This window comes from Rhipicephalus sanguineus, chromosome 8 (genome assembly GCF_013339695.2).
Source record: "Rhipicephalus sanguineus isolate Rsan-2018 chromosome 8, BIME_Rsan_1.4, whole genome shotgun sequence".
Lineage (NCBI taxonomy): Eukaryota > Metazoa > Arthropoda > Arachnida > Ixodida > Ixodidae > Rhipicephalus > Rhipicephalus sanguineus.
Window position 1 is genome coordinate 93,799,098 of NC_051183.1, and position 22,420 is coordinate 93,821,517.

Genomic DNA, 22,420 nt, shown 5'->3' on the forward strand with positions numbered 1-22,420 from the left:
TACACATCGGCATTTAGGTACACATTCTAAACGTTTGCTGTGCCCGACTCTTCGTGTGGAGTGTCCTTGCATACAGAGGAAACCCACAACAGGCTTGTTATAGCCTCGAAATTTGATGGCACCACCCCTTGAACGTCGGAAAGAAGATTACTTTTTTAAGGGCTCATTTTTCTTTGTACAATATTAATGAGAACTAAAAGACAATGCCAAGGAAAGTATAGGGGATGTTATTTGTACTAATTAGGATATAAATGTGAAGAAAGTAGGGGACGAGAAGGTAACAGGGGATATGTTATTTGTAGTAATTAGGATGTAAATGTGAAGAAAGTAGGGGACAAAAATTGGCCGCGTATCTGCGTGCTTCGCTGCAAATGTCGTGTAAAGACGATAGAAGAGGCGCTGTGTGAGATATGGACGCCATCTGGCAATACGTCGGGAAACATGAGTGCTGTGTTGCGTGCTGGTAGTCCCGGCGCAGCAGCAGGCGAAGACCGGCGGTGACCAACGCGACCGGCGGGGACGCCAGCCAGCCCGAAAACGCGGTTTGGCGCGAAGCGTTGAAGCAGAGAACGTCCGCACTCAATGAGTACTCTCCACACACTCGTTTATTTACACGTCGCCTGAGTAAAACAGGAACGCCAGAGCGGCGCCCACAACCGGCAGCCTGAAGGCCGCCCACAACGCTGCTTTTTCATTTTTTAAATATTTTTTTTTCACCTTCTTGGCCTTCTCAAAACTAAAGTTTTTCAACACCAACCCATGGCATTCGTACAGTGCAATACAGAACCGAAACCGAAACACAACAATGAGCTCGTGCGAAGGGCAAGGAGGAAGGCAAATTTCAGCACAGTCGCATTTTCAGCTTTGTTGAAACAGCGCTCACTAGACGACGACGAAGTAAAAGAAGGCACAGGACAGGCAGCGCCTGTCCTGTGCTTCTTTTACTTCATCGTCGTCTAGTGAGCGCTGTTTCAACAAAGATGAACGCATACCAGCTCGCTCAAGCTTCCATTCTTATGCATTTTCAGCGCAGCTTAAGAAACTAGGGTCCTTAAAATTACGTATGTATGCATTTTCTATTGAAGGAACACGCCACCTAATACTTACCTAGGGATGTTGCACCTCAGATATGCATGATATTTACTTTTTGATCGACAACGTTCACAAGTATGAACAGCTGTACCAGTTCAAGACGGCTGGCCCTTGGGCAAGTGGTTCAACTTTGGCCGAGTGGCTGAATCGAGGGACGTGCCGACAAACAGAAAGACAGACAGACAGAAAGACAGACCAAAATTTCTGCGTTTAAGTTCCCCAAGAAAGACTATCGTCTTTAAAAGATAACTTGCCGCCGGCAGGGACCGAACCTGCAACCTTCGAATAACGCGCGTCCGCTGCTCTACCACTGAGCTACATCTCCTTGGCATTGTGTGTTCTGGAGGTCACGTGGTTTTTTTCTGTTCGTGGAGGCACACCGCAAATCAAGCAGGTGTTGCATTGACAGCTCTGCCGCAAAAGAAAACGACCAGAATGAACCAAAGTATAGTACTACCAAAGCGTAGTGCAGCCAAACCTTAGTACACCGCGTGTTTTATCTGCGATTTCGATTTTTAAAAGTTACCTTGCTCTTTGCAAACAGTTGAACGAGAAAAGAATGTCGCCGCATGTCCTAAATTCTGATACCGCATAAGTCGATTTCTATCTACAGCTATCCTGAACCGTCGGATGAAAAGGCCCAGATCCGAGTAAAAGCAATTAGAACTACAAGATGTCTTTGTACCACAAATATGTTTTTGTTTAGTATACTTTAAAATCACACGTCCATGCGATTTTACACTCAAGTTATCCCAATTTTCGACCATATTATGTAAGTTAATTACTGTGTGTTCATAAATAAGCTGCCGAAGTTTATTTAGCGCATTAGGTCGAGCACTTAATTTATAATTGAATATTTTTATAAACACGCGAGCAGCTTGATAGTCGGGCAACACTAGCGCACTCGCCAGCCGTGACCAGCAAGCAGCTTGCTGTGCGAGCGTCTTCATTCCGGCGAACGATACTGTTTCGTGGTCATGCAGCTGCGCGTGTAATCGATATTTAAGTTTTCTTCAGCTTGGCAGTGAAATAGAACGGGCGGCTGAAACTTTGGTAGAAGACGGCTCTGGTCCATGCAGCACGTCACGTCACGGACGCCATGACAAAATGGCGCTAGGGTAGCAGCAGGCTTGGGCTTGTTGGTTTGGCAGGGTGACAGCGCAAAATACGAAGACAGAGAGGAGGCTTGACATACACGAACGCAGTCTTACAACGGTACTTTATTCGGCGACAAGCAACCGCATATATAGTGTGTAGTGTGTGTCAAGCCTGTCTTCGTCTTTTGCGCAATGCGCTGTCACCCTGTATCATGCAAAACGGTGGTCGCCGGCGGTGGGCGGGGCTTATAGCCGGCGACTTCGCGACGCTCGCGCGCCTTGGCGTGTTCCGTCTCGTTTAGGTTGCGTTGAGTTTCTGATACCTCTCCCATGTGAGCCGGAAACCACATGTCTGGTTAGACACAATATTAATGAGAACTAACAGACAATAATGCCTAGGAAAGTATAGGGGGTGTTGTATTTCTAGTAATTGAAATATAAATGTGAAGAAAGTAAAGTGAATATCGAAAAGATAACTTACCGCGGGCAGGGACCGAACCTGCGGCCTTCTATAAATAACACCCCCTATATAGTGCAACAGGGTGGCTACTTGGGCTGGTTGGTACTGCATTCTAAAAGGAAAAATACGCTCTTTGTGCGCAAAACGTTTCAGAAAAGAAGACAGATAGGACAGAGCGCACTGTCCTATCTGTCTTCTTTTCTGAAACGTTTTGCGCACAAAGAGCGTATTTTTCCTTTTAGAACACCCCCTATACTTTCCTAGGCATTGTCTGTTAGTTCTCATTAATATTGTGTCTAACAAAGAAAAGCGAGCCCTTAAAAGTCATCTCCTTTCCTTCGTTCATAGCGAGGGTCTCGTCCTGGCAGACTTGATACCTTCAGGTAGTATGCGAAGGATTATTGGTCAGCTGCCGGCTCGTAAAAATATCACGTGCTACGTGAAGCCAACAGGCAGAAAAAGAGTATTCCACACTCGCCGCCATGGCTGCGACCGGCGCTGACTAACACTCCTAGCTTTAAATGTACATATATGCCCCATAAAGTGGACGAGAGGATGACCGCCGCCGTAGCTCAGTGGTAGAGCATCGGACGCGTTATTCGCAGGTCGCAGGTTCGGTCCCGGCCTGCGGCAAGTTATATTTTCGTCCGCTTCACATTTATATTCTAATTACTAGAACACCCCCTATACTTTCCTAGGCATTATTGTCTGTTAGTTCTCATTAATATTGTGTCTAACAAAGAAAAACGAGCCCTTAAAAGTCACCTTGTTTCCTTCGTTCATAGCGAGGGTCTCGTTCTGGCAGACTTGATGCCTTCAGGTAGTATGCGAGCAGGGGTGAGACAGCTGCGCATATTGCGCATTTTTGATACGATTCTGTTTTCCTGCGCCAAGCTGCTCCAAAAGCATAAAAATTGCAAAAATTGCGCCGAACTGCGCCGAAACGGCCCCTCAATCAAGAATTTTCAAGCCCGCGTCACTTTCAGTGTGGGAAAACGTAACTTTATAGAAGCAGCGCCAGGGATACGTTCGCAGAACACGTTAACGCGCCCAAGCGTGTCCTTCTGTGATAATCGCCTCTGAGCGGTTGTAAATATGTGTAGTGTCCGAGCGGTAACGACGTAGTGTCCGAGGGGTAAGGTTTCTCGGCGCTCGCGACGCATTCTTGAAGGCGGTCCCTCACGACGTGGCAGCGAACGGTGGCGCAGCGCGCTTTTGTCATCACCTATTAAAAGCGTGCGGTACACTTGACGCTACGCCACCCGCGCAGCCGAGCAGATAGCTGAAGGCGCTTTATTTTAGGCAGTTTTCGAATAACGTACGCTAAGTTAGCGTTAGCGTTAGCGTCACTTAACGGGAGCCCGCAAGCGGTTAGCGTACGACGCATGCGTAGTTGTGCGAAAAGCCAACGCAAAGCTTTTCTTACGCTATTCGAAAGCTTCCTGAGGGTTCGTCCTTCAGGGAGGGCAAATATTAATCGCAGCGCCCGTCCTTCCGATTAAGTCAAAGTATGGGCGGTATCGACTTTGCCCCCCCCCCCCCTTCGTGCGCACGCCTATGGGGGTGGTCATACTGGCGCGTTCGTCGGTGGCCATACCGCTTTTGTTCTTTCCTGATGTTACGCGCGAAGGCGTCGCCGCAATCGCGTGCTAGTCGGAATCATTCATTGACCGTTCAAAGACGTACTGCTATGTGACTATACAATTCTTGTGCAATCAGTTTTTATTGCGATAGCAATTATATGGACAGTCTCGAGGGGTTCTTGCCGTCGCCGTCATGTCCTTCCGGTATGAAGTCCAAATTGATAAGATCCCCCTGCGAATTGTATGTTCTACAGCGGGTAAAAGCACGCGAGCAGAGGCGACGTACGCGGCCGAAGCAAACGAGCCGGCCCATTGCCGTCGCTCGGAGGCTGCATGCGATAACATCACCCCGCTCGGAAGGCCTGCCGTCGAAGCAGACAGGAAACGCCCCGCCCGTTTTTAACAAGCCTTAAAAGACACGAAGACGCGAGGGGGGGGGGGGGGGGAGTGTCGCGCGAGGAGCAACTTTGACGGTCGCGATAACTGGCGCGCGCGCGCGCGCTATCTCGAAAGTCATCACAGCGGGCCGGGCGGCTCGTATACGCTTCTACGTGCTGCGCTCTCAAAGCGAAGTGACTATGCGGAGAACATGGCTCCCTGGAGCGGCCGTATTTTCTTACACCATCGTTTTGTAGTTACGCGAGATCGGATACAAAACAGTTAGCTGCCAGCCTTACTTCGTGTAACACTACAATTTGTTGCTATCGCATTCATTGCTTCGCCCTTGCGGTGAAACTGTGACTTTTTTTTATTATTTGAGAAGTGTGATGTTTTTTCTTTTCTTATTTTCAAATGTAAAGTGAACCCACTTGGAAAAACTTTTTTTGATCTATTTCATATGTTGTTACCAGGGTTATATAAATTGCGTGGTTTGTAAAAAGGTAGTGTAGTTCATACCTGGCAATAATCTGTTAAAAAAAGCTTTCTCCAAAGGCTCTTTGAATGTTATGTGTATAAGCCGATTAAAATATGTGCTTGTTCCTCCAAGTTACTACAAATTTGTTTTTTCAAGCTCCAAAAACGACATAATAAATGCCGCTAACTGCTCCCAAACAAGGTTCTCCTGCTCCTAAATTGAAATTTTGCTGCTCCCAAAACTGCTCCCAAATCGATTTCAGCCGTCTCACCCCCTGTGCGAGGGATTATTGGTCAGCTGCCGGCTCGTGATAATATGACATGCTACGTGACGCCAACAGGCAGAAAAAGAGTGTACCACACTCGCCGCCATGGCTGCGACCGGCGCTGACTAACACTCCTAGCTTTAAATGTACATACATACGCCATAAAGTGGACGAGGGGATGACCGCCGGGCATCGGACGCATTATTCGAAGGTCGCAGGTTCGGTCCCTGCCGGCAGCAAGTTATCTTTTCGTCCACTTTACTTCTTCACATTTATATTCTAATTACTAGAAATAACACCCCCTATACTTTCCTAGGCAATAGTGTCTGTTATTTCTCATTAATATTGTGTCTAACAAAGAAAAATGAGCCCTTAAAAGTCACCTTGTTTCCTTCACGAGTCCGGTTTGAAATTCTACCGCCCGTTGGACTTTGCTATCGCGCAGGATTCGGGCCGCTCGTCGCGAGACCCATCCTTTGGCGTAGTTTCTGACCGCTTGTCTCGAGTCGCAGATGACCGTCGTGCACGTCGGATCCGTGAGTGCGAGCGCCACCGCCACTTCCTCCGCTTCTTGTGCGTGCTCGCACGGTATACTTGCCGATATTCTCGTTTGGCCTTTCCAATCGACGACCGCGAATCGCGAGCGTTCTGCGTATTCAGCGGCGTCAACGAACCGCGTCCCCATTTTGTCTCCGTAAGTGTGGAGGAGAGCCTTGGCCCTGGTCACTCTTCTGCCTCGGTTGTGCTCCAGGTGACGGCGACTTTCTGGCCTTGTTGTGTGTGGTAACGGATGCCGAGACTTTCCATGATCTGGCGTCCCGCTCTCGTGCCCGATAGTCCTTCTAGTTGTGAAGTGCGCTGCGCCTCGGCTATTTCGCTGAGCGTATTGTGAAGCCCAAGTTGAAGCAACAGGTGCGTGCTGGTAGACTCGGGTAGCCCCAGAGCTACCTTGTACACCCTGCGGATGAGGACGTTGATCTTGGCTTCTTCTGCCTTGTACCAGTTGTGGAATGCCGCGAAGTATGCAATGTGGCACATGACGAAAGAGTGTATAAGTCGTATGAGACTTCTCATTCCGCTTCTTCCACTAGTGACCCTCTTGAGGAGTCTCATGGCGTTAGTCGTCTTGTGCTTTAGCAATCGTTTCGCCGTTGCCGCCGTTGGCCTCAATTATCATGCCGAGGACCCTTATTCTCTTTACTATCGGGATGATTGCTCCGTTGCTCCTGCGCAGCCTGATCTCTTCGTATTCGCCTAATTGTCGCGCCACCCTCCCACCGCACCCGAGTGGTCTACCCCTTTCAGTGGGGCGGTAAAGTAGAGTTCAGACTTTTTCGGCGAGCATCGTAGCCCCGTTCCCACGAGATGGTCTTCTATAGTGTCGATTGCTAGTTGTAGCGCCGTTAGTAGTAGTAGTAGTATAAACATTTATTGATGAGGGCATCCAGGTCTAGTGGGTAGGTCCCTCACAACAATAGCAACATAAATATTTCGACTCATTCACTGTTAGGTGGCGTGAGTAACGCTGGCGCATGACGCATGTTCCTATTGTAGTTTTCAATGCTCCACGACCGAGTACTATTTGTTGCGTGAGGTTGCCTGCTACTGTGTAGTATGACGCGCTTTTACGTATATTTGCATGCTGTTGCGTGTACTATTGCGTGCTAGTGCGTATTTGCGCGCAGTGCTCCGCATGGCGGCCAGCGCATTCTGCGTCACTGTACGAGCACTGCACATGCGTAAGCTTGCAACTACGCGTTTTTATTTTCATAGAATACGTTGCGCTTGAACGTGAGTTTCTCTTCCAAGTTAAACTCCGCACAAACCGGGTGTAAAAGAACTGAGAAGACAGAAGAGAACGAAGTGCTGGCACGAGAGGAGAGCGCGCGCTTGGTGTGCAGCATGGAACGTTTACGTGTGCCTGAAATGAACGTTTTGTGGCCCCTTTGAGTTATTAAATACTTTTCCCACTCCATTCTACCGGCGAATACACATTTATCCAAACCGGACATGCGAAAATGCCAAATATGTTTGTTGCAAATATGGGGGGACAATTTGAGTGGCATGCGATATATCGGTAATCGCGAAGCCATTTTTTTGCTGTCATCTAAAATAAAGGCACAGTGGGACACAGGTGTATGTATATATATTAAGGCTGCCTGTAACCGCTTTCTTGAAAAAATACGAAAGTTGTTACGTGCCTCCATCTGCAGTGCTTAGTCTAATATTGCCTTGGGCGCTGGTCGCTCAGAGGAATGCCACTTCTTAAGTGGCATTCCTCTGAGCGACCAGCGCCCAAGGCAATATAAGACTAAGCACTGCAGATGGAGGCACGTAACAACTTTCGTATTTTTTTCAAGAAAGCGGTTAAACGAATGAACAGAAACGAATGAAACAGATTGAGACGATAAATTCGTTTTTCACAAATATGTATCGGCTAGTCCTTTATTTTGACTGTATAAACAAGAATCCAGTACTGCCCCGCCACGGTGGTCTAGTGGTTATGGCGCTCAACTGCTGACCCGAAGGTCGCGGGATCGAATCCTGGTCGCGGAGGCTGCATTTTCGATGGAGGCAGAAATGTCTGTGGCCCGTGTACTTAGATTTAGGTGCACGTTAAAGAACCCCAGATGGTCGAAATTTCCGGAGCCCTCCACTACGGCGTCTCATAATCATATCGTGGTTTTGGGACGTTAAACTTCAGATATTATTATTATTATTAAGAATCCAGTACTCAGGAGCAAGTGACTATACAGTCTGTTTACTTGAGTATGACATGAAGTTTGACATGCGCTGTCATACCAAAACTTACTTAACCTTACACGGCAGAACGGCACTTGCACGATTCCTCGTACGGAGTGATAAATTATCATCAACGTCTGTAAACGACATCTGCGACTTCATTTTATTGTTATTGAAATAAAAAAAAAGTTGTGGCCATTTCTTGGCGATGGCTATACCCCTTTCCACTAGGTTGTTACTTGTGAGGATACAAAAATATTAAGAACCTTAAAAAATATATTTACATATATACAGTCCTGCATAATTGGTAAGTTCAAAAGTTCGCGTTTGAACAGAGCACATGCACATACAATCGTAGTGCGCACTTTCAATGTAGTTCGCTCAATATTCATCACAAATATTAGCGTCTTCAAAAAAAAAAAAAGAAAACGTTGATGCACTTTTATTGCTTTGCTATTTAACCGAGATGGCCATGGGCCATCTCGGTTAAATAGCAAAGCAGTAGTAGTATTTCCGCCAATACAGTAGTACTTCCGCCAATGAGAACGCTCGCTCCTAGTCCAGCGAGTGTAGTTCCTGTTCGAGTCGCCGTCTATGTTGTGCTTAAGACAGTCGAGAAAACGTATCATACACATCTTCGTCGTTGTGGCCGCACGAAAATGTTGACGATGGCGCACGCTGAATCCGGAATAACAAGTGCTTTGTTTAAGCAGTTCCGAGTCCTAGTCGATGCGTGAGTGTGTCGCACGGAGTGTCGATATGTTGTGGGAGCTGAGGATCTGTTTGGCGTCCAAGATTAGAGTCAGCAGTGTACAAGGTCGATTCCTTTTGTGCTGTCGGAGAACCAGCTGATGGAAAAACATAATTCACGTTTTACTGTCCGTAATATGCGGTGTATATCGCATTGTGATATAGGAATGAGGCGGGTATGTGTATAAATGATCATATGATCATATCGTATATTTGGCTCGTAAAACTCGCCGAGTTTAGTTTAATTTAGCCATCGTCGTGATCTGTGCGATGGCCCCGAAGATTGTCCTTGTCTCACATGCCCAGTGTTTCCCTCGATTCTTTGCTTCATTTGTCATTGTGAAGACCTCCGTGCGCCACTTGCTTTATTAATTTGAGGTGCAGTATCGCGTGTCTGTTTTATATATTTATTTATTTACTTCCACAGACAGACACCAACGGGAGAGCTGTTGAGGTATTAGTGTTTTTTTTCCTTTTTTGGCCAATTAATACATTTGTACAGCTTGGAATACTGAGTATGTGCAACACGATAATCAATTCTGCAGAATGGAAGTACCACTGTGGTGCAGTTGGTATGAAGCCTTTAACATGCCCCTCATCAGGTCTGTGCGGAGGTGTCTGCGTTGCAGCAGCTCTGGGTCACGTGACCTGGGCGGAAACGTCACGGTGACGTCATACCACCGCCGTGCAATTTCAATGAAAGACAGGTTCTGCTTGGCGTTGCATAAGCGATATTCCACTATAGACCATTATCAACTGTACCAACAAGCTCAAGTTGCCACACTATTAAACGAGAAGACACATTTATTGTCTACGTATGATACGGCGCCAGCCATTGATCCTCGTTGGAGTTGAAGGTCGCGGTGGATAATGAGACCGACTGGTTGGCTGCGTAGAGCTGCAGTCGCAACGACATTCAGTGGTGTCCTCAGCAGCTGGTGTTGTCCTTGTTGTTGTTGTCGTTGTTGTGCTCCTGGTGACCGGCCTTTGCGGCAAGCTGCCCCCGCTGCCCCTGCACACGCCTCGTACGCAAACCTGAACGAAAAAAAAAAATGACAACTGGACCCTGAGTTTTATGCCACTAACGCAAATAAAAGTCAGCCCACCAGTAAATCAGTCAATCGGTTCAAATAATAATAATAATAATAATAATAATAATAATAATAATAATAATAATAATAATAATAATAATAATAATAATAATAATAATAATAAGAAGAAGAAGAAGAAGAAGAAGAACAACAACAACAACAACAACAACAATATCTGGAGGTTTTACGTGTCAAAATTATGATATATGAGGCACGCCGTAGTGGAGGGCTCCGTAAATTTTGACCATTTGGTGTTCTTCGACGTGCAGTGACATCGCACAGCACATGGGCCTCTAGCATTTCGCCATCGAAATGCGACCGCCGCGGCCAGGACCCAACCCGCGACTTTCGGGTCAGCAACCGAACACCGTAACCACTGTATCTCCAAGGGATGTACAGGGTCCGTCAAAAGTTCCCAGGCCACTATCTCATGTATTCCTTTGGCAGCGCGGCCTGGGAACTCTTGACGGACCCTGTATGTTAACGAAACATATAGTTGACCCGTCAAACTAGTTGATGGAAGGTACTACAGTAAAAGCTTGTTAATTCGACACTCGAGAAGCGTACGTTGGGGGGCTAGTTGGTAAGACATAATTGAAAAAATTTCTAACTGCGCTAAGGACGAGACACCAGAAACCGCCCTGTCCACTTCGTTTCTGGTGTATCGTCCTGTCCACTTCGTTTCTGGTGTCTCGTCCTTAGCGCAGTTAGAAATTTTTTCAATTAATTCGACACTCGTTGGTTCGGAAAGTCGGATAATTATGACGTGTTCTCTGGTCCCGGCCAGCACATGCATTGTTTAGTGGCCTCAAACTCTAGTTAATTCGGTCATATCTGGCCGGAACCCCGTTAATTCGGACGATCGTCGGAGCCCGCCGAGCGCGAAGCGCCGCAAACTTGCGACGCAAAAGTACAAAGGCGGCGTTCACGGACAGCCGAAACGACCACGCGCTTTCGGAATGGCGTGGTCACCATCCACAATCGCGCCGTTGGTACGCAATAAGGCATGGGTTCAGGGCACGTTTCGGTTTAAGACACGGCGTTCTTGTGCTACGGTCACATTGTGAAGTCCGGAATGACGAAAATTGCAGCTTACAATGCTGTTGTGCAAAATAAGTACTGGATTTACGTATTCCTCGATATAATTAAAATGCATTGATGTAATAGACATTTATCTATTGTTTTCTTGACACTTTCGACAATTGGGCATACAGTTAATTCGGACAGTTTTTTCCGGTCCCGTCAAATCCTAATTAACGAGTTTTACTATATATATATATATATATATATATATATACACGTTTCCGGCCTGCTGCGCGGAGGTACAAAGGCAGATATGCAAAGTAACCAGTACTTTTTTTTAGAGGGCGCACCCATGCTTAGAACAGTCTACTAGGCAATATGCCGACGCTCAAGAAGCTTTAATCAAATAGGTCTGCAGTAATATAAAACAGGCGACACAAGATCGTCAGATATTGCAATTTTAATGCAATATAAAGCAAAATTGATGTATCGGTGGCAGGAGGATATCTTTGCTGGACTAGTTGGCGCTATTATGTAGCGCAAGGCCATAATCGCCTCGCGCTCCTAAGCTCGAGGACTCTGGTTCGACTCCCGGCCGCGGCGGCCGTATTTCGGCGAGGGTGAAATAAAAGAACACCTACGTTGTGTGACTTAGGTGCACTTTGATGAATTTCAGTTGGTCAGAATTAATACGCACTACCCGCTGTGATGTGCTTCATAATAATATCGTGGTTTTGAGACGTAAAGCACCATAAATTAGTGTTGTTATTAATGACATGGTCACAAAGAGACAACCGTCGCATGGACGCCTATGGCTTCGTGCTCCTTTGCGTCATTAGGAAATGTGAGCTGATGAGGGCCGCTATGTTCAGTGGAAAAGAAAAGGGCATTAAGATAATGATAACCGATTTGTTTGTGCAACATCTTATAGCCAGAGACCATGGAAACGTTACGTTAAATGCTATATGGAAATGATTTGTGATCTGTTTTGAAACCAGTTGTGCGAATTTGTGCTGCTAATGACGATTATAATTTTACTCGCGGTATAACACTGCAGTTTTATGACAGCAGTGTGTGCGGATTAAATAAGACACTCTATATGAACATTAGACGGTTGTATCGGCAAATTTCACTATACCTTCCTGTCCGAAACTTTATTCTTATGTCATGAGAATAACAACGAGAAACCAGGGAAGACGCAATTTCGAAAAACGAGGCTCGATGTTATCCTGTAAAGGGCGCGTTAGTGCTGACTGGCTTCGTCGTAAAAGGAGGTATGCATGCAAACGTCAGCACAAGAAAAAAGCGTTTTTTTTTCTTGTGTTCGTGTTTGCACGCCTACCATCTTTTATGATGAATCCTTGCCAACTATAGCTCAACTTTATAGAATTCTATGTTGACTGGCGTCATGAGTTTCCGCACTAGTTACGCATGACTCCACAAGGTTTGATTTGCCTATGGATGAGCAAGGGTTATAAAGTGCTCGAGAGTTATAGCGCGAAAAATAAACCTCTTCATCCTTGTCCTCATCGCTTACTCTTCGCGCTATAAACACCAGGCTTAATGTAGCCCCGAATAGCCAAAAATACTACCTTTCTAATTTTTTAAAGAGTGTTCTCCTTGTCATTGTGGTTTTGATAACTGTTTCTGAACAAGAAGAGCTCAAACGCACGAAAATGCGTATAAGCCTAAAGTTCATATTATATATAAATGAAGGGGTTTTTCAACTACACTTTGATTATGTCTCGTGCGGTGAACTCTGGATTAATGTTGGTCACCTGAAGGCTGTATTTCATAAATGGGCATGCCATAAATTGCCACGTCCTACAACTTTCCCCTATCAACTGGCTTCAAGTTAATAATTAAGAAGTTAAATAATGACTTTTCGTGCATTAACAATTTCAACTTTAGGTGTGGTGAAGTATTTCCCCCTCGACTTAGATTTCGTGTGAGAAGACGACAGGTGCCTGACTGTCAAAGCATTTTTACAAAAAATGCCTATTGTAAGAAAAAGCGTTCTATATATATATATATATATATATTATATATATATATATATATATATATATATATATATATATATATATATATATATAATATATATACGTGTGTGTGACAGCTTCTTGGGCGCTTTCAGTCTCTTACCTTCTTGTCACCACAGTACATGTAGTCTAGTGCATGTTGGTACATGTATCTAACCGTGACGTACGAATTACAATAGTAACCGTAGCAGTACTTGCGAACTTCTGGATATTGACATTTCACCATGCATTCCTTCATACGGTCTGATTGCTGAAAAAGAAAAAAAGAATAAAAAACGAAAAGGAAGTTACAAGTCATGGCTTGCAGAAAGGGAGCGGGAGGGAAGAATAGGGGAGAATGAGGTTGTAAGGCTATCTCACTTCTCAACCAAGTGGATTACCAGCAGTATTTGCAGCCGCTGACGAGAATCGATATTCAAGTATGCATGTCAACGAGACATTATCAATGAAAGAAAAGCACCTTACAAATGTACGCACCGGAAGGCAAGAAAATATTTTGCGTTGGAGTAATGGACGCGGCATCACAAGCGACCCCTGCACCTATTCCATTAGAAGACACAGAGCTCGGGTTGTAGAAGACGTGCGTCAAAGAGCTATTCGAATACGATCAGAACGGGAAAGGGAATCAATTGAAGCTGTTTGCTTTATGACTGCAGAAAGAACCATATAAGTGAATGTGATATATCAGAGTACAACGATCTGCTTGAAGACGTGCATTTGTCGGAGTAGGGAAAATTAAGTAGCGGTGCGGTTTCATGACATAACTTGGTAAAAAATAGAGCCAGTGATCTTGTACAAAGTTATGCGATGGCAATGTACATCTGCCGATACGTTAGATATGGGCGCTGTCCTTCATTTAGCCACGGCCGCTCTTGAATGCTGCCGCAAGTACTACAGTAAGGCACCGCATTGTATGGTAACAAAACAAATCAATCTTTCCTTTGTTTTTCCTGGAGAGAGATGCGTCTCTGGTGCCCTGCGTAGGGCACAGCTGTGAAATCATAATGATGTAATGTTCGTATATGGGATTTTTTGTTGTGTTGAAGGAAAAAACCGAATGACAATTGATGTGATCTCCAAGATAATGTCTCTGCTTCTTCTGTTCACTTGCTCTCTAGTGGTATGAAGCCTATACGATCATTATTTCTGACAGAATTTAACTACCCTATTTAATAGCACATTACCAGAACTGGCTTTTGTTGTGTCGTGGTTTTGGGACGTTAAACTCTAAGAATTATTATTATATGTTGGCTATAATCTTGCTAAATTATGGTAAACTTTCGTTAATTGTTTGTAACTGTTGGCTGTTGAAATGGACCAGAGAATGACCGCCACCGTAGCTCAATTGGTAGAGCATCGGGCGCGTTATCCGAACGTTGATGGTTCGGTTTCTGCCGGCGGCAAGTTGTCTTTTCGTCCATTTGCTTCACATCTATATCATAATTGCTACAATACACTTAAAACAGTACAATTAGCGTCCCCTATACCTTCCTTTACTTCATTATGTGCTGGTTTTAATTAAAGCGAGTGTGATTTTGTGCTCTGTGTCCCACGGTGGAAAGAAATTTCGGAAGGAACAAGTGCCCCGTGTGCCACCCCCTTGCTTTGCCACTGGCTGGAACGGATGACTGGCCGCTGTAGACAAGACAGTACACGTAGATGTTCACCTTGCTCATCGACTGCCTTTCTAATAGAGGTGACGGCTCATGACTATGGTGCAGACAGTGATCACATATACAGACATATAACGCGTGCAGTAAACAACCACACGCGTGGACAAATGAGTCGGAGATGGCCGTAGAATTGGGCCTTTGACTTACAATACATAAAATGCTATCCGTAGAGCAGCGAGCTCGGTAGCTTAGGCATAACTACAAATAAACTCACCTTCGGCAGGCAATCCAGTTTTCTTTTTCTTTCGAATATTGAGGTCTAGCATGTGACCGTAGTGTGCCATGCCGTGCGCTTTGTTTTTATGAAATTTCAGGAAAAGTAGTTTTTGCGGTAACATGAAGTGCCACAGTAGAAGCTGACAAAATTGAAGTTTTGATTTATGGGATTCGGCTGACACTTCCTCCACGGAACATTCATGCGAGTCCTGATCGTCCACAACGCCACAACGTGGATATGTCCCTGTATATTCTACAGTAAGTGACACAGGTGTTGAACCCTCCCCCCCCCCGTCCTTCCCTCGAAATTTTACAGTTCTGCATGTACACACACACACACACACACACACACACACACACACACACACACACACACACACACACACACACACATATATATATATATATATATATATATATATATATATATATATATATATATATATATATATATATATATATATATATATATTGTGAGCGCTGACTGTGTCGGTCATCATCTTCACTTGTGCATACACATCATCGTGATCATCATCATTGTGTTGGATCGCCGGTGTTCGGTTTTTGGTTCGCGTGGCCTTTGCTGTAATACAACAATCGTTCCGTCGTACCTGACGTCGTCTCACAAGTGGTGGAGCGTGCTGTGATTCCCACGTCCGCTTGCTCTACCGGTCACCCCTGGAGCTCCGGTCTTGTCGACGACTGTGCTTGCCAACAACATCCATGGCACAAAACGACGCACCTCCTACCGTCCCTGCCGCGCCCGCTCAGCCTGCTGGGCCACGGTACACCGTGAGTACATCCCAGCGAGACCCTCCAGTATTTTCCGGCCTTCGCGGTGAGGACGTAGAAGAATGGCTGGACAACTACGACAGAACCAGTGCTTGTAATTATTGGGACGAGGCACACAAGCTGCGCTATGTTCCCTTTTACCTCAAGGAGGTCGCGAAGACGTAATACCATAACCACGAAAGCGACTTTCCCGATTGGTCAGCATTCACGGTGCAGCTGCGTCAGATCTTCGGCACGTCTGCAGGACGCTCTGAGGTAGCGAAACAGAAGCTCGCTGCTCGCATCCAGGGACCCGATGAATCGTACACGTCGAACATTGAAGACGTTCTGGCTCTCTGCCGCCGTGCCCAAAGTGACATGCCCGAGGCCGATCGCATTCGTCATGTACTGAAAGGCATCAACTCTATCGCCTTCAATGCTCTTGTCATCCAGAACCCAACTTCGGTTCAGGACATCATTACTACGTGCCAACGCCTGGACGCACTCCACTCAATGCGCCTTCCACACGCCTCCTGTGACTCTCGCCTTACTGGAGAACATGAACTGCGCGCCCTCATCCGCACCATCGTGAGGGAGGAACTTCACGGCATTGTTCCTGGCAGCCCAGCTACTTCATCCGTCCGCTCTCCTCCTTCTAATCTGCGGGGACATCATCAAGGATGAACTGCGTTAATGACGAGCGTCGCACGTGCCCCGTCTCCTGCGGCTTTTCATGCGCCTTCATATGCCGAAGTCCTATCACGGCCTCCGGTACCAACTCCACCTGCGCCTGCGGACGTCGTATACGACCACTGGCCGCGATGGCAGCCAAGGCACCAGCACAACAGCACTCCGCTCCTTGGCGCCCTGCACGCCCCATCTGTTTCTACTGTGGCATACGAGGCCATATCTCCCGCTTTTGCCGCCGGCGCCAGCAAGATGAACGACCAGGATATCTTCCTACGAGAGAGATTTTACTCCGAGGTCCGATCCCTACGTTCCGGGACCCTACGTTCCCTCGTCACAACGCTCGCCTTCTCCTCCTCTGTCCCACGGCGACCCTCGTCCTTCCCGCTCACCCCGCCGTCGTTCACCGTTGCCCTTCCGCCGTACTTCTTCGCCCTTACGTTCTGCCCCGACACCTCTCGACAGCCACTCGGAAAACTAGAAGCTGCAGTTTTTGGAGGGGAAACTGCTCGTCGTCCTAAACGCAATAATTCCTCCTGCGCGCCCTGCAAATTTACTGACTGTATGTGTGGAAGGTATTTTGGTGGACGCCCTTGTAGACACTGGAGCCGCCATCTCGGTCATTCATCGCAAATTATGCCGTCGCCTACGAAAAGCGCAAACTCCGTATGTTGGTCCGGTGTTATGTGGCGCCAATGACAATCCCATTTACCCTATTGGACAGTGCACTGTTCGTGTTCTGATTGACGGAATTCGCCATCATATTCAGCTTGCTGTACTTTCTTCGTGTGCTCACCAGATTATATTAGGCTGGGACTTCCTGTCAGCTGCTTCCGCTGTAATTTCGTGTGGCCCGCCCGTTATTCACATTACGGACACCGAGCATTCTAGTGCTTACGATTTCTCGTCGCCTCACCTTGTCGCTGCTGCGGATTTTGTACTGCCTCCAGCCCAAGAACGTATTCTCACAATCAAGTCAAGAGATACTATAGACGGTGACGCAGTGGTTGTCCCTGATCAGCGGTGTATTTTTCGAGGAATCGCATTCGCCTGTTGTCTAGTGCGGTTTTCACGTGGTCATGCCAGTCTCACCGCCTACAACATGACATCAGAGACGCAACTCCTGTCTGAGGGGTCCACTGTTGCCAGCCTTATCGACACAGCACCGGTATGTGTCGTCACTGTATCGCCTTCCTCGTCAATCGCAAAGTGTACGCCCGCGGGAGGTTCATCTAATGCTCTCAAGGCCACTTTGAGTACCGATCTGACTCCAACCCAAACCCATGACTTATTGGCCATTTTAACGAAACACCAGCTTGTTTTGACGTTTGTTCGGATGGCTTGGGTCAAACTACGGCGGCCTCTCATCGTATCGACACAGATGGGTTTCGTATCATTCGCCGTCGCCCTTACCGTGTCTCGTCTGCAGAACGCAAGGTTATCGTAGGAACAAGTCAATGACATGCTCGCACGCAACGTTATCAGACCTTCAGCAAGTCCCTTGGTCTTCTACTGTTGTCCTAGTTAAGAAAAAGGACGGGTCCGTACGATTTTGCGTTGATTACAGGGCACTAAACAAAATTACCCGGAAGGATGTATATCCTATGCCTCGGATTGACGATGCCCTTGACACCTTACAGGGCGCTGAATACTTTTCAAGCCTCGACTTGCGATCTGGCTATTGGCAGATCCCGATGCACGAGTCTGATAAAGAGAAGACCGCATTTGCTACACCTGATGGCCTCTTCGAATTTAATGTGATGCCTTTTGGGCTCTGCAATGCCCCAGCCACATTTGAGCGAATGATCGACACGGTACTGCGGGGCTTAAAATGGAAGATCTGTCTTTGTTACCTGGACGACATCGTCATCTTTTCGTCCAGCTTCTCACAACACCTAGAACGTCTAGACGAGGTACTAACGTGTCTAGCCAAAGCCGGTCTCCAGCTAAATACCAAGAAGTGTCGGTTTGCGAGCCGCAGCATCAAAGTGTTGGGTCACGTCGTCAGCAAGCTTGGTATTGGACCTGATCCTGACAAGGTGGCCGCTGTCTTGCACTTTCCTAAACCCACTACGCTAAAGGACCTTCGCAGCTTCCTCGGCTTAGCGTCGTACTTCCGCCGGTTTGTCCGTGATTTCGGCACTATCGCAGCACCTCTTCACAAACTTCTGACCACAAGTGCATCCTTCGTTTGGTCGGATGACTGTGAAGCTGCTTTCCAGACCCTCAAGCGATGCCTCACGCCCGGGCCAGTTCTTCGCCATTTCGATCCCACAGCACCTACTATCTTACACACTGACGCAAGTGGGCATGGAATCGGCGCTGTCCTGCTGCAGCTTGACCAGACTTCGCAAGAGCAAGTAGTGGCTTACGCGAGTCGCACTCTCTCTTCAGCTGAACGGAATTACACAATCACTGAACAAGAATGTCTGGCCATCGTGTGGTCTGTGCAAAAGTTTCGCCCTTATTTGTACGGCCGCCGTTTTACGATCGTGACAGACCATCATGCGCTCTGTTGGTTGTCCTCTCTGAAGAACTTGTCAGGACGCCTCGGCCGTTGGGTGCTCCGGCTCCAGGAGTATGACTACATTGTCACATACAGGTCGGGTAAGAAACACCAAGATGCCGACGCTTTGTCGCGTTGTCCGCTGTCGCAAAATAACCATGAAGCACCTACCTCCTGTGTGGCACCTCTCAGCGAAGCGACCACGCCGATGACCAGCCTTAGTCCGATTAAGTACACTGCGCCGGCTGACTTGCTTCAGTCCGCAGACATCGCCGCGCTCCAACGTGCAGACACATACTGCCGTACAATCATCGATCGGCTCACTGGCTCATCCCGTGCTCCCAACAGCCGCTTACGACGACAGCTCGCGCGTTTTCAAACTTCACGATGGAGCGCTCCTTCGGTACATTTACCATCCTCTCGGTAACCGATGGGTCCCAGTCATCCCTCGCTCACTTCGACTCCAAGTTTTAGAAGCCTTTCACGACGACCCGATGGCTGGCCACTTAGGTTTTCACAAAACCTACGATCGCATCAAGGCTCGCTGCTTCTGGCCTGGCCTTTCCACTAGTGTTTCCAAGTACGTCGAGTCCTGTTCGTCATGCCAGCACCGAAAACGTTCGACATCTCTTCCCGCCGGCCCTTTACAACCTCTACCGTGCCCGTCCGCTCCCTTCGAGTTCGTGGGCATAGATTTATACGGACCTCTTCCGCTTACACCCGCCGGTCATCGCTGGATCGTTACTGCCGTAAATCACTTAACTCGCTACGCTGAGACGGCAGCTCTTCCTTCTGGTGCTGCCTCCGAAGTCGCCGACTTTGTCCTGCGTGCAATTATCTTACGCCACGGCGCCCCTCGAGTTCTCCTTAGTGACCGTGGCAAGACGTTTCTTTCTCATGTCCTCGCTGAAGTCCTACAGGCCTCTGACACCATCCATAAGACCACCTCGGCATATCACCCGCAGACAAATGGTCTCATCGAGCGTTTTCACCGAACTTTGTCCGACATGATCTCTATGTATGTTCAGCCCGATCACAAGAACTGGGACACAATACTGCCTTTCGTCACGTTTGCCTACAATACGGCCATACAGCGCACTACAAGCTACAGCCCGTTTTTCCTCGTGTATGGCCGTGCACCGTCTTTTGTTCTGGACACCACCTTCTTCTCCGCGCCCTCTGTCCTCATCAGCGTCCTCTTCCAGAAGAGTTCACTGCCCGCGTCGCCCGCTGCCGTGGAATTGCCCGCGCCAACACCTCTGCCATTCAGGCCAAGAGGAAAGTTCGCTGTGATGAGACACGTAGAGTTGTGTCTTTCCACCCAGGCGACGAAGTGCTCCTCTGGACACCTGTTCGCACACCGGGGCTCTGTGAAAAATTCGTTCACAGATACCTGGGCCCTTACACCGTGCTTGAACGAACGTCTGCGGTGAATTACCGCGTCGCTCCTGTCAGTTCGGCTTCGGACCGCCGTCGTCGCGGTACCGAGATCACCCATGTGTCTCGCCTGAAGCCCTATATCCGGCGTTCTTATCCTTACTAAAGGGACGTCTTGCTGACCGCTTTCGTGAAGGGGGAAAATAGTGTGAGCGCTGACTGTGTCGGTCATCTTCACTTGTGGATACACATCATCGTGATCATCATCGTGTTGGATCGCCGGTGTTCGGTTTTTGGTTCGCGCGCCTTTGCTGTAAATACAACAATCGTTCCGTCGTACCTGACGTCGTCTCACAATATATATATGTATGTGTGTGTGTGTGTGTGTGTGTATGCGTGTGTTTTAGTGTTCGCCCTGTTCCGCGACACTACAACGCACGTACTCGCATTGACATATATTCGAAGTACGTATACGCCCTAATATCACGCTCTGTCTGACATTTAATATACTCCCTTGTTTGATTGTTACTACAAAAAAGTACCGCTTTGCAAAAGGAAAACTCCCATTCTAAAATTAGGGCTCACATGCAGCTACCAAGCAAGTGCACGCTGGCATTGTTTATTGATAAAATACTTTTGTGTAACCTGAAAATACTGTTGCGCCGTATAAGTTGTCCTGCTTATTCTAATGTCTAAGTATTCTTACCGAATTTTGAAGATTAGCAACACTGCACTCAATCATCTGAAAGAGAGAAAATATGTACACACGTAATCCACGTTGCCAATAACCGCTATTTGTACAGATCTACTTTGCTGCTGTTTGCTGCAGTTTTCCTGAGGAAATGAAAAAAAAAATATTGCGAGAAGCTTCCACTAAGTTGCCGAAAGCTTGGCACAGCCAAGCTGATTGATCCTCCGCTGGTCGTGCTGCAGCACAGGAGTCAGAACGCCGGCAGTGATTTGATCCACACTGCTTAGCCGAAGAAGTGGCAGCGAAGAGACGACGACGGGAGGATACGGAATACGCTCATAACTTGCCGCTCTGAATGTGATGAAATCGTCTTCTCTGAGCTGCGGTGTAAGAAACCGTGGCGGTTACTATGGCGACGTCTCGGCGGCGGCCACTGCTCGGCGCGGCGGCGGCTTCACTATTTCTAGGACCGGTGGCGCTAGGTGTGGTGGTTGCTATGACAAAGGCGCAGCCAGGGTTTTTTTGTTAACAGACTTACTACCAGCTTTAAGAGCTCGCTGTTATGAATAAATGTCATTATCGAATCTTTTAATATGGTTCTTAGCCGTAAACTAGGTTCTTGAATCACTCAGAACTTAAATATGACATAGAAATATGGCATAGCATAATGGCAACGTACATTTTGTGACTCACGGCTGTCGCCTACAAATACACTGCGAACAAAGCCGAATGCTTGCCTATTTAAATTTAAATAGTCATGGTCATATACCGTCACCTGATTTCTATATTAGTTACTTGTGAAGCGAGAATCAGTTGCACTTCGTCGCCCTTAAAGCAAATTTTACGCCACGTGTGAATACCCCAAGCACTATCTTATTGTTGTACAAACGTGGCGCGCCTCGTGTCTGATGGTATTTTCTATCTTTTATGTGTACCGGTCCAGGGTCGTTAGAATAGCATCGCTACAATGGCATGAACAGAAAATATGAACAAATTAGTGTTAAGTAAAACGCATTCATCCGTACTGTTCTTGCCAGTGAGCATGGGGTAATTATTTCCCCGCTTAGAATAATAATATATTTATGAGTATAAACGGAGACGCAACATCACTGTTTCTACATCAGAGAAAGATGCAGTTGATCTGTGTACCGAAAAGTTAAAAAGGAAAAAAAGTGTGCAAAGTGGCATCCTTGCTCAGGATATGAGTGATTGTACAGAATGTTGCATAAAACGGTCATATCTCTCCTAACCCTCCGCCTTCTATATATCGTGCTGTGCGCTGCTAAATCTAAATCTAATAATAAACAACGCGATAAACACTGCGTTTCATCTTGCTAAGTGAAGATAAGAAATAATATGGCGGAAAACTACTAGACAACCTAGGCTCCGATAAACTCGCCTCAAGGTTACTAATCTAATCTAAGCCTCAATCTCAATACTTGTTTAGCATCCTCCAAAACAACGGCTGTCTCAATGCTACATTACATGCATGGTAAGA

The 22,420-nt window shown here is 47.0% G+C and overlaps 1 long non-coding RNA gene across 1 annotated transcript; it reads right to left on the minus strand.

Moving 5' to 3' along the window:
* Positions 1-9,631: 9,631 nt before the first annotated feature.
* Positions 9,632-13,246, minus strand: LOC119402904 (uncharacterized). The gene is made up of 2 exons (XR_005185990.2): positions 13,105-13,246; positions 9,632-9,880 (listed from the first exon to the last, which is right to left on the minus strand). It is a non-coding gene; the product is annotated as an uncharacterized LOC119402904 (long non-coding RNA).
* Between the last annotated feature and the right edge of the window lie 9,174 nt (positions 13,247-22,420).